Raw genomic sequence first — 11,464 nt, forward strand, 5'->3', positions numbered from 1 at the left:
ATCACATACTATGGACAATTTGGAAATGCCAATCAGAATACAATGCATGTCTTTGGACTGGGGGAGGAAACTGGAGTAAACCCCCAAATTCGCGTGGGGAGAACATGCACATTCTGTAAGCGGAGGTAGAATTTGAACCCCCAACTCTGGATGTGTGAGGCAAGGGTGCTAACCACTAAGCCACAACATAAAAGACATACTTTTTAATCCATTTATAGTTACTGTTAATGCTATGAAATGTCTGTGAAAAGGAAAAAAGTAAGGTCTTGTTAACACTTATGTTAAAACAACGATAAACACTCATTGTCTTAGCTCCAGCTTTACCTATGAGTGTTACAAAGCATTGACACTGGAGGCTCCTTCCATAAAATATCACCATATGAACACATTTACAGTATGTGGATACCCTGTGAATGCACTGTTACTATAGAAACGATACCATATTTGAATGAGTGCATTAGTGCATTAGTATAAACCTGTGATTGGCCTTGGATTCAGGAACTACCGTTTGGGCCTTACTGTTCTAGAAAAGCAATCACCCCCTTCTGACTAATCACATTTGAGAATTCAGTAGTGCTGTGGTATTATATAAGATTTTAACACGTATGGAATGGAATATAGCACCATCCTGCATTTCCATGTAGGTAAGAAGACTAAAATTTGGTTTAGAAGATGAGGAACAGCTCGACTTATATGAGTTATGATGGATAAGACAGGGTTTTGGGGTGGGGTTGTGTGGTCATACATTTTTTTTATCACTACATTTATGATCAAAATTCGATCTCAAAGGAATTGTATTCTTATGAGCTCTCCAGTGGTGAGTTGTAATATACACCTGTAGTGTTTGTGTGTAGGCCCTATAGTAAATTAATCTCTGAAGGGAATTAATTCCACTGAGCATTGTGTTGTATAATTGATCATGCTCATGGACTTTTGAATCTCCTGAGCTTCCAGGCTCATGCTCCACTCATTCACATTCTTGGAAATCACTGGCCTGATCATTTCTGCATTGTTATCATTGTAGATAATGAGTTTGGAAATGTGAATCAGCACAAGAAGCTAGAGCTGCCCAGGTATTTTGCAGATAATTAGCTTCTAGATTTTATCCTGGATATGTGCGTGTGTGTGCGTGTGTGTGCGTGTGTGTGCGCGCGCGTTCCAGTATGTGTGTGTGTGTGTGTGTGTGTGTGAGTGAGTGTGTGAAAGAAAGACCCAGTGAAAGAAAGCTTTATTCTCGTCGTTCCAGCAACAAACCATCTCGTTCTCGTGTGTGTGTGTGTGTGTGAGGGTGAGTGTGTGTGTAGGTGTGCATGACGGACACGAACTCTTGCTGATGCACTGCCTGCACGGTGGTATGTTTTAAAGCTAAAATACGCACGCATTCGGAAATGCGCTTAAGGGAGCGAGCGGACTGACGCGCTGATCTGGAGAGGAGCCAAAGCACACGCCGCATCGATCCGCTTTCTGTGACGCCCGCTGTTCAGAACCGGCTCGTGAGGCTGCACAACAGCTCCCTAAACACAGAAAGAACGCAAACAAGGTGTGTGTTTCTTTTTTGTTGTTGTTGTTATTCTCGTGCACAATGTCGGCGTGCGTTTTAACCGATTTTGCGCAATTGCGCCGCGGCTCCACAGCGCCGTATTTCTGACTGCTCCGGTTCTCCGCCACACCTACCGTTCTGTCTCTCCTCCGATCTGTCCGTACAGCACGTGCAGCAGCAGCGAAGGTCTCGCGCTCACATACTGTGCAAAAGAGAGAGAGAGAGAAGAGAAGAGAGGAGGAGAGAACTGCTTGTGTGGTGTGGTGTGTGCAGGACAAGAAAGAGAAGGATGTCGCCACATCGGCTTGTGTGATCTGAAGACGACGCAGGTGTCAAAAGGGAGAAACCGGACTAATCGCATTGAATCCAGTCAGTTTTTCTCTCGCGCGCGCTAGAGCCTCGGGGTTTATCCCCGCGCCGCATCCTGTAGCAGAAGATCTAATCGGCGACGTAGAAGTTAGCAGGTGAGCAAAGGGGAGATGATTTGTGCACACGGTGCAAAATAATAATAATAATAATAATAATAATAAAGTGATTATTTGTTTACGAATATGCGCAATATGGACGGGTAAAGATGTGCGCATTTTGAGTGTCCGATTGTTTGCATGACTAATGTTTAAGATCTTCAGTTCACTCTGTCCTGCAGTGGTGTGGTGCACTGTTTCTCACTTGAATTCTCAATAGGCCTATAGCTATATTTTTCCGGTTTTGTGGTCCTGTTGGATGTAATATCCAAGCCTCAGTTCCTGGGGGTGTTTAACACAGATAGGTGAAACATGCGCCCCTGTTAAATGATCTGAGCATTACACCAAGGGGTCTCTTAGCAGATAAGTGAAAGATTCATCACATCTCTTTCGATCTAACAGATCACTTTTTGACCTGGAACTAGGAATCAGACATTGCTCCAAAAAGCACTGTAGTGCCTAAATGCCTAATCAGTCTTTCAGTACACTGCCTGTTAAGTATAATGTGTAATCAGATCCTCACATGTACCCTTCACGTTTCACATTTTCACAGAACCCTGTTCTGCAGCAGAGAGTACTCCGTTTATGTTGACGGCACATTCGCTGCTTCAAGCATACCTATGGTGTTTTGTCAACTCGCGCAGGCCTGTAACGTTGCCTTTTTACGCTGACGCCCTGTCTTCAGTTCTCTTTTCATCAGCACTCAGTCTCTTTGTTCTCTCTCTCTCTCTGGCACTCTGTCGCTCCTTCTCTGGCTTGTAGGATTCATGGGCATAAAGCTGTAAGTCAGCAAAGTTAAAAAAGAGTCCACAGTCTGAAGGCTGAATGAGAGAAATACGTATGGATAGAAATCCTTTTCCTCAATAGAGAGCCACTGATCTAGTGTAAAGTACGGGAGAAAAAAAAAACACATCCTGACTTATTGATGCTGTCCATCAGGCTCATTAGTCTGGAGCTGAAGCTAAGGATAACACTGTCACCTTACAGCTTATAGCAGCCTTCTGCCATTTAAACTCTTCACATTCTGCCTTGCAACAGTACGTATTCATGACTGCGTTCCCAATTAGCCTGGCAGTTTACAGTTCATTGCATACAGATACAGACTTTGTGATATCAACTGATATCTGCTCATTTTGATGCTGTTGTGAATGGTAATTACACCATAAAAAAAAAAAAAGAATTATCTTTACACTCTCTTTCCCGAAGAGAGGTGAAGGCCTGCTTGCTGTTATTCTCTGATTGAAAGGAGTTTGGAGTGCTGTCAGGTAGAGCAGGTGAAAACCATGTTTAATAATAGATCGGAGAGAAAAGCTGAACGCTTAAAGGTTAGTTTGGAAAAAAAAATCACTTCATTGGGAAATAGCATGCTTCGTCATTAAGCCTCTGAATGGAACTGCTATTAACTTTAGAGAGGAGTTCAATGGATGAGCTGTGTGTCTTATTTTGAAGATTGCGACTAACCAATTTTAAATGCAGACCACATCCATGCAGCGTAGCGCCTGGTGTGTAATAGGTTTATTGCTAAGTGAATATGTTGTCTTACTTTAACTCCTTAAATTCCCAGTGTATTTTTTTATTATTTGGTGACTACTAAAAATGATTCAGTAAAATAAATAAATAAATAAATAAAAACCTGTGAAGCATAACCAGCGCTCAGTGATCAGATATTTTGTTACTGTAGTGGGAATCACAGCCCAACATCATTAAAAGTTACTTATAAAGTACTTTTAGTAGTAAAAGTACTTATAGTTATTAGCTTGTTTGACTGGTAGAATGAATTGGACAGGTTTTGTCCAAATCTATCAACAACTCAAAAACAAGCAGCTTATAAATAACGTCTAATGAACGTTCTGGAGTAGAAAGCCCTATGACACTAATAAATAGCAAAAAATATCAAATATATTGGTATACATGTGAATAATGTGTCTAATATTTGAATAGTTCGATTATGTAGATAAAATAAATCTGGACTGAATTTATTTCCCAGTTTAATGCATCTCTGGCTTGAAATAATTCCTAGAAGCCCTACTCAACCAGCTCCTGGAAGTTTATAGAGTTACTACACTCCTGAGCTTTTCATTTCAAACTATAAAAACAATCTATGTAACTAAGTGATTTTATAGGATTGCAAAAGAAAAGTACTAAAATGGCCGAGGAACATCATTCTCCCATGTCAAGAGCCATGAACCAGCTGCTGCTGCTATTAAATTAATGCAAGTAATCATTTGAGAGCTACAACAACAAAAAGCTACTTACATTTCTAGACGAAGTTGGCTGAGAGTCCGTCCACCTTTTTTAAAAAAAATTATTATTATTTTTTTTAGAGGTGAGAGGCTTCAGAAAACATGACGTCTTTTCCAGTAAGGGAACATAGTGAGCATCGATGCGCCCTGGTTTTTGCGGTGCATTGTGGGATATTTTAAGGGTGTGAACATTCCAGTGCACTGGAAGTATTTTGCACTTGAGACAGCACTTAAAATGGCCGACTACCTGATCAGTGCACTATTGATCTAGGGAGCTGCTTGAGACATACCCTAAATGTTTTCAGGTCCTATAATTTCGACATAATGTTCACAGTCATTTTTTTTCTGAAAGTTCTGAGACAAACTAAGTTTTAACCAGAAAATATTAATTTAGTGCAATGTCAATAAATATGAGCCGAACACCAGTCTGTATAATCAGAATTATCCATCCAAGAAGAGTTAAATTTTTAATAAAGTCACGTTTTTAAAATCATGTCAGAGACACTTTTTATTCAGTTTCCATGATTGATCTGAATGTTGTAGTGCACTTCAAACACAACTGAACCCATGTGTATGTGTATTAGAAGATGTAGAGGAATGAGGAAAGTTAACGTGGTGTGTTTTCAAGATGATATATCTGTGTGTCTGAGATTGAGGGAGAGTAAAACTGGGTGTGTGCGTGTGTCTTAACCTGAGAGATCGAAAGAGCATGAGTAGTGTGTGTTTTGAGGGTGAGGAAGTCCTGTGTGTATATGTGTGAGGTTGAGAATACACTGTTTGGCATGTGTGTGTGAGAGATGGAGTGTAGTGTGTGTGTGTGTGTGTGTGTGTGTGTGTTAGTGAGAGAAGGAGAAAGAGAAGGGCTGGCTCAGAGGCGCTGCTCATGAATGGCCTCCCTGTTATCGCCGCTCTGCACACGGGCATCAGCACAACAGGCCGCTCATGCAGGTGCTGCCTCTACCGCACAAAAATAGCAGGTGTCTCACTGGGATAATACACACACATACACACACGCACACTTCTCCTTCAGCAGTCACTCTCCACCCTTTACCTCCTCCCCAGGCTCTGGCGACCATGTGTGACGTCTCGGCTGTTGTCTGCTGTTTGTTGTGTGCGGCGGCGCTTCTTGTTGTTTTCATGGGCTGCCGAATGAGGGATTGCCCCCTGCTTTTGTCCACAGGGTGAGAACCGTGTGAGGATTTCATGTTCAGTAATATGAAGGATATGAGTGTTACTGAGTTGCAGCTGACAGTGTGTAAGTGTGTTTTAATACCACACTGTGTGTTATGAGTGTGTGTCGCATGGACCAAGATAGTGGTTGGACAATTTTTTTTTTTTTTTTGCCATAACAAGTTACATCCCTGGTTATGGTTGGATCTCTTTAAAGCTGAATTTGACAGTGGTTAAGGTTGTTTTATTCAACACCTATGTCACTGGTTATAGATGTTACTGTTAATAATCTGTAATAGGGTCTGTAATCTGTAATAGGGTCACTCGCTGGGGTTGTTTGTCTTTATAAATTATGTCACTGGTTATAGTTGGTAGTCTTTATAACAGGTTATGTCACTGGTTATAGCTGATGTAGTCACTAATAGTTGTTTATCTTTCTAACCTACGCCACTGGTTATAGCTTTTACTCTATTACTTGTAGTGTCACTGCTTATAGTTGTTGTAGTTACTGATAGTGTTATAGTTGGTAGTATTTATAACTGCTTATGTCACTGGTTATGGTTGCTGTAGTTACTGCTTATGGCGGTTTGTCTTTATCACTAGTTTTGTCATTCTTATGAAAGAGATTAGCTTGCATCGTGCACATATTTAGAGGTTAATGATATGACAAACAGAATGTTACAAAGATGAATACTGAATAGTGACAGAAGCAGGAACACTGTTAGAAAGGAAACCCTGTATCTCCTTTATGGGGACCAAAGGACTATTCATTCTTATAAAATTCTTAAAAACTTGTAACATTCTTAAAAACTTATAAAATCTGTATGTCATACTTACTACATCTGAAGACAAGATGATTATAAGAAAGGTGATTATATCTTTAGAAAATGTTATGAATGATACACAGAAAAGAGAAAAAAAATAATTGAATTGCTTATTGCATACTTGTCTATTTTTTCATCCTGATCGTGGTAATTATTTCTTTGTTTTCATTAACAGCGCATTAATGACATTTTGAGAAAGTTGTCACAGTGGGCATTCATTCATCTTCAGTAATCACTTTATCCTGGTCGGTGGATCTGAAGTCTAACCTGGGAATTCTGAATGGTCCATCACAGGGCACCATGCACAAACATATTCACACTCTCATTCACACCTAGAGGCAATTTAGCGTAGCCAGTCCATCTAGTGGTATATTATGGGAGGTGGCAGGAAACCCGAGAGCTCTGCAGACACCCATATGGGCACGGTGAAGAACATTAACAGAAACTCCATGCAGATAGTAACTCAATCTCAGGATAGAACCAGGGACTGTGAGGATTGGAAATTTGCAATCATAACGGAGTTATCAATGCAAATTTTAGAAGTTTAGTTTGAGTGTATTAAAATCTTTCATTTGGCTGACATAAGCACTTTGTAAACAAGTAAACTGTATTGGAGTGGTGCTTCATAGTAGTTCATAAATGCTAACGGACCACTAGTATGCCAGTTGAACAACATATATGTACTTGTATGCTCCTTTTAGAATTAGATATAGTAATTAGACCTCCCAGAAGGTAAAATCAATCTTGGGTCCTTCATAGAAGATTTATTTTGACATAAACTTTACATACAGCATTAGTATTGCTTCGTAAGATATTTATTATCCAATCAATGTTGTTAGTTATTTATAGTTTCTGATGGTGATCTTTATCAATCAATGTTTTTGGTGTCAGTAGCTTGTATCAGTTTCAGTATCAGTATCAGTAACTGGATCAGTGGACTGTCGTCTAAGGTAATTCGATGCTTTTAGAGAACATGAGGGTGTGCTCATGATGTTTTACCAGCGTGCCTGATTGTCCGGTCCATCTCTACACATACGTATAACATGATATTACTCTAAATGCTGTGCAGGCTGTATGGTTTGTTGTAGTCAACCGCATTACATTAATGTATACCACTTTGTTTCCTGTGTAGTGCACTGTTCAGTTTGATAGCAGCTTCACATTCAGCACGCACGCTGGAAGAAATACACTCGTACATTGCATAGCTTGATTCTCCTTGTTGGTAATAAAAATCCAAATTTAGGCACTGAAATCTAAATGTAGCTACATGTTTGCTTTGTACTTCCTTAATTACACAACATGCAGATTTTCTGTAATACAATTACAAACTCATTATTTCTCAGTAATGAGATTAAGACAGTAAAAAAAATCTAATGAAGTTTCATTCTTAGATACTTTAGTACATACTTTACTACTTAAGGATTAATTAATATAAAGCAAGGACATATATAAACATCTTTAAAATATGAATAGTGCTTTAAAAAAATCCAAGCTTTCAGATGTGAACCACTTTTTTTTTGCTTCTTATATAAAATTAACATTTCTGAGATAAGAGGTGGGGTTTTTTTTTTAATGACAGTGCCAAAAATAATTAAGATTTTCAGTCATGTTTTATCAAGCAATCTTTATAGCATGTGCTTTACACAACCCAGAGTTATCAGTGCCACACAGCTTTCACCTACTCTAAGAAAATCTACTGTTCTGCAGTCTCACCTGTAAATAAAACCTCTTGACAATCCACTGTTTACTATTCAGTCTCACAGCTCAAGGCTAAAGAAGATTGTAAGTGTAGATTAGACAAATGATAGAATGGCAAGATCCTTGTGTTGTATTTCTAAATTCATATGTTTGCCAAGGTAGTACTTTTCAAAGAAGACCCCTAGGCTGTGTATTGGTCATGTCTCACATCCTTCAGATCCACATCCATTTATACGTGGCAGCTGGAAGCAGCCAGTTTCTACCTGCTCTTTGTCGGAAGCCGGGTCTTCCTGAGAAATTTTTGTAAAAGGTCATATTCCAACTGAAGTCCTGTGAATTTTAGATAACAGCTCTGCTATGAACTGGAATGGAGCGAATTATCCGTTCAGTTCTATGGAAGGTGGAATATGATTGAAAGGTTTGATTATTTCTTCTAATGAATCATAATCATATCAAGATCCAGTTTTTTTTTCTAATGATCATAATGAATATCAATGCTAGATTCCATCCAAATGTTTCAGTGGAACTACATTTTTTTTTAAAAAATAGGCTAAATCTAGGGTTCTTTAGTTTGTTCCTCTGGGGAATCCCTTTTAAGTTCTGTGTGGCTTTTCTCTTTTAGAAAAGGTTCCAAGTAGAGAGCTAGAACTGTTCCAAAGAAAGCATGAGAAATCCTTTTAGAGTGTGTATCATATTCAGACATCTGTGCAAAACTCATGCTCAGAGGTATTGAGGCTAACCATCGGCTGGAAAGGACATCAGTGGCATTACATTTTGGGCTGAAAGTAGTCCAACGGTATAACTTCCTGGTCCAACAGCTATAACTTCTTGGTTGAAAACCCATCCTAAAAGCTAAACTGATTTAACACATGGTATACCGTTGTATCACGCAATAATATGTAAGAACTCACAAACCAGCTTCAGGGAAACAAACTGACATTTAAGATGGTAACTAGCAAATCAGACGCTTCACCACAGGGACACAGTTGGCCACCCTGGCACAACCAGTCTGCATGTGTGGGTGTATGTGTGGATATAATGAAGCTAATTCTATCTCAGCAGACGTTGCCCTGTAGATGTTTGCTTCTTGCCCGCAGCTATGCTGCACACTACAGATCAGGTCATTCCTCAATGTGACAACATCATAAATTTGCCCCCCTCCTGGGGTAGATTGTGTCACTCTTAATACCCTGTCAACTTGTGTCCTCAGGCTCTCTCTTCACTTGTTGTCCTTATCCGAACATTTCTTTATATCATCAAAAAACTTTCAGACTGCAGTGCAGCAAAATATTTCACTGGACCGAACTGACCATTTGAAAAAAATATTATCGCAGAACAGATTGGTGTATAAAAAAAAACTGGCCTGAAGTTCAACGACTCCACTTTTCACTTCTGTAGCAAATCCTCTGTTGCAGCTAATCAATCACGTACATTTCTGTAAATTATTCAGGTTAAAGCAGCTCATCAGACTAGAGATTAGCTACTAACAATGCTACAGAGATCAGAAAAGGACATTTAAACACTTTTATAGATTTTAACAACATTTTATTTACCCTCTCTGGCCTGACAAGTGATGACATGACTTGTTAGAGACGTTACTCTTTATTCTAGAGATGCAACAATGCCACTTTTTTCCAATACTGATATTCACACCCATCCTGTATTTTTTTTTACTTTAAAAACTTCTAAGATTGATGTGCATGGTGGCTTCGTGGTTAGCACATTTGCCTCGCACCTCTGGGGTTGGGGGTTTAATTCCCTCCTCCGCCTTGTGTGTGTGGAGTTTACATGTTCTCCTCGTGCTTCGGGGGTTGGTGTCATGTCCAAATTGTCCGTAGCGTGTCGGTTTGTGTGTGTGTGTGACTGTGCGCTGTGATGGGTTGGGACCCATCACAGGGTGTTCCTTGCCTTGTGCCCCAAGTCCCCTGGGAGAGGCTCCAGGCTCCCTGCGACCCTGTGTAGGATAAGTGGTACAGAAAATGGATGGAACTACTAATATTTTTTAAACCGACACATTTACAGTGTGATTCATCCTGATTTCTTCTGTTTTTGTGTATATCTCATACTAAATTGTTTCAGAAGTCTAAAAAAAAAAACTAAGATAACAAAAGCAACCTGAGTAAACACAAAATATAGTTTTTAAATGATAATGTTTTTATTGAAGCAAAAAAGTTATCCAATACCAATACCGGGCCTGTCTTAAAATGTATTTTCCTTCGTAGTTACTAATTACACAAATCTGCATTCATAATGGGGTTCAGCTGGACTAGATACAATCAGGCCTGATTACTACAAACCCTGTTCAATCAAATCAACACTTAAAGAGAACTTTTTCAAACAGCATGAAGTTGGTTAAAAGGTCTTACTCGGTAACAAACTATACCAAAGTTGAAAGAAATTCCAGAAATGATGAAGAAGATGGTGATTGAAATACATCAGTCTGGTAAGGGTTTCAAAACTATTTCAAAGGCTCTGGGACTCCAAAGAACTACAGTGAGAGCCACTATCTCCAAATGGAAAAACTCGGCACAGTAGTGAACCTTCCCAGAAGAATCCAACTTTCCAAAATTCCTCGAAGAGCACAGCAACTATTCATCCAGGAAGTGACAAAAGAGCCAAGGACAATATCAAAGGACCTACAGGCCTCTCTTGCATCATAAATTGCACTGTTCATGACTCCACTATCAGAAAGACACTGGGCAAAAATGGTATCCATTGAAGAGTGGAGAGGTAAAAACCACTGCTATCCCAGAAGAACATTAAGGCTCATCTGAATTTTTCCAAAACACACCTGGATGATCCTGAAACCTTTTGGGAGAATGTTCTGTGGACTCATGAGTCGAAAGTTTAACTGTTTGGAAGGACCCTGTTACATCTGGCGTAAACCAAACACCAATCTCCACAAAAAGATCATCATACCTACGGTCAAGCATGGTGGTGGAAGTGTGATGGTGTGGGGATGCTTTGCTGCTTCAGAGCCTGGGCAACATGCAATAATTGAGGGAAACACAAATTTTGCTCTCGACCAGAAAATCCTAAAGGAGAATGTCCGGTCTTCAGTCCGTAAGTTGAAACTCCACAGACCCACTATTTTCTGCTGATATCGCTCCTGGATATTGGATCGGTGGCACCTCTAGTTTATTTGTTCCTAGGACAAAAAAGTACAGCAGTCAGATATCCTGCATCGTTCATTCATCCATCCTTATTAACTGCTTTATCCTGGTAGGTGTCATGGTGGTTTAAATGACTAATTTCTTTATATTTTGCGAACCATGTAATTTGTTTTTCCAGTTAGCAGATGCTTTTATCCAAAGCGACATGCAAATGAGGAAATACAAGCAAAGCGATAGTAGTGCTACCATACAAGATTTTTTAATTGAGTGCTAGAGGAGCAAAGTGCACAGAGTAGAGGTGTAAGAGCCAGTGTAAGTGCAGATTTTTTAATTAATTAAAAACAAATTGGGGTGGGGGGGGGGAGTTATGGGTCAGTTAAGTGTTCGAAGAAGAAATGGGTCTTTAACTGTT

This window comes from Ictalurus furcatus, chromosome 20, assembly GCF_023375685.1.
Source record: "Ictalurus furcatus strain D&B chromosome 20, Billie_1.0, whole genome shotgun sequence".
In the NCBI taxonomy this organism is placed as follows: domain Eukaryota; kingdom Metazoa; phylum Chordata; class Actinopteri; order Siluriformes; family Ictaluridae; genus Ictalurus; species Ictalurus furcatus.